The sequence below is a fragment of the Carex rostrata genome, unplaced genomic scaffold, assembly GCF_964058835.1.
Source record: "Carex rostrata unplaced genomic scaffold, lpCarRost1.2 SCAFFOLD_50, whole genome shotgun sequence".
NCBI lineage: Eukaryota > Viridiplantae > Streptophyta > Magnoliopsida > Poales > Cyperaceae > Carex > Carex rostrata.
The window spans coordinates 127,594-130,000 of NW_027601188.1; positions in this window are offsets into that span (position 1 = coordinate 127,594).

The window sequence follows — 2,407 nt, forward strand, 5'->3', positions numbered from 1 at the left end:
CCAAAAACCCAAAAAAACTTCAAAAATTTCAAATATTCAAAAAAATTTCAAAAAAAATTTCAAAAATTTGCCCCGCTGAACTTTTTTCGGGTCAGTTTTGCCCAACGTTAGCCGCTTCCGCTTGCCGCTGGACTGTTTTCGGGCCAATTTCCACCGACTCTTGGCCGTATCCGCTTAGTTTTCCCCAACGCGTGGCCGCATCCGCTTAGTTTTCCCCCGCTGAACTGTTTTCGGGTCACTTTTGCCCAACGTTAGCCGCTTCCGCTTGCCGCTGGGCTGTTTTCGGGCCAATTTCCACCGACACTTGGCCGCATCCGCTTAGTTTTCCCCAACGCGTGGCCGCATCCGCTTAATTTTCCCCCGCTTAACTATTTTCGGGTCACTTTTCCCCAACGTTAGCCGCTTCCGCTTGCCGCTGGGCTGTTTTCGGGCCATTTTTCCCCAACACTTGGCCGTATCCGCTTAGTTTTCCCCAACGCGTGGCCGCATCCGCTTAGTTTTCCCCCGCTGAACTGTTTTCGGGTCACTTTTCCCCAACGTTAGCCGCTTCCGCTTGCCGCTGGGCTGTTTTCGGGCCAATTTCCACCGACTCTGGGTCGGATCCGCTTAGTTTTCCCCAACGCTTGGCTGCATCCGCTTAATTTTCCCCAGCTGAACTGTTTTCGGGTCACTTTGTCCCAACGTTAGCCGTTTCCGCTTGCCGCTGGACTGTTTTCGGGCCATTTTCCACCGACTCTTGGCCGTATCCGCTTGGTTTTGCCCAACGCTTGGCTGCTTCCGCTTAATTTCCCCCAGCTGAACTGTTTTCGGGTCACTTTTGCCCAACGTTAGCCGTTTCCGCTTGCCGCTGGACTGTTTTCGGGCCATTTTTCACCGTCACTTGGCCGTATCCGCTTAGTTTTCGCCAACAATTGGCTGCATCCGCTTAATTTTCCAAGCTATACTGCTTTCGGGTCAGTTTTGCCCAACGTTAGCCGCTTCCGCTTGCCGCTGGGCTGTTTTCGGGCCATTTTCCACCCACGCTGGCACCGACGGGGCCATGTACACCCACGCGCGTGTACATGAGGGGGCACCCATTTTTGAAAACCTTGCCCCCCTATAGGGGAATATGCATTTTGAGGCTCTAGCCACGCCCAGGGTTACCACCCCCTGAAAATCCCCCAAGTCGAAATCACCCATGTAAAATATTCAAAAAAATCTCAAAAAATCACAAAAAATTTATAAAATCAAATAAATTCAAAAAAAAAAAAAAAATTCAAAAATTCAAAAAAAATTCAAAAAATTCAAAAAAATTCAAAAAAATTCAAAAAATTCAAAAATTCAAAAAAAGTCCAAAATCCCAAAAAAACTTCAAAAATTTCAAAAATTCAAAAAAATTTCAAAATTTCAAAAAAAATTTCAAAAATTTGCCCCGCTGAACTGTTTTCGGGTCACTTTTGCCCAACGTTAGCCGCTTCCGCTTGCCGCTGGACTGTTTTCGGGCCTATTTCCACCGACTCTTGGCCGTATCCGCTTAGTTTTCCCCAACGCGTGGCCGCATCCGCTTAGTTTTCCCCCGCTTAACTGTTTTCGGGTCACTTTTCCCCAACGTTAGCTGCTTCCGCTTGCCGCTGGGCTGTTTTCGGGCCATTTTTCCCCAACACTTGGCTGGATCCGCTTAGTTTTCCCCAACGCGTGGCCGCATCCGCTTAGTTTTCCCCCGCTGAACTGTTTTCGGGTCACTTTTTCCCAACGTTAGCCGCTTCCGCTTGCCGCTGGACTGTTTTCGGGCCAATTTCCACCGACTCTGGGCCGGATCCGCTTTGTTTTCCCCAACGCGTGGCCGCATCCGCTTAGTTTTCCCCCGCTTAACTGTTTTCGGGTCACTTTTCCCCAACGTTAGCCGCTTCCGCTTGCCGCTGGGCTGTTTTCGGGCCAATTTCCACCGACTCTTGGCCGGATCCGCTTAATTTTCCCCAGCTGAACTGTTTTCGGGTCATTTTAGCCCGACGGGGGCACCGACGGGACTGTTTTCGGGCCATTTTGCACCGACGCTTGGCCGCATGCGCTCAGTTTTGGGGCCATTTTTCACTGACGGCTGGCCGCATCCGCTTAGTTGCCCCCGCTTTGCTGATTTTTGCGCCGTTTTTTTTGTTGAACTTCAGGTTTCAAACTTCCAATTTTTTTTCCAAACTGCAGATTTCATATTTTATATTTTTAATAAATTTGAACTTTTTCAAAATATAAAAAAAGTATTGCCTACATCCATAATTTGGATCGCGTACAATCCGGAAGTTTGAGAAATGGTCCACACCGGGTGTGAACCATCCAATCCGAAAAAAGTGGGAATTTTTACAAGCCGGAAAAACTGGAGTTTCAATGGCTCTTTGGACGGTTGTAATTCATTTGGACCAAAAATTGTCCAACC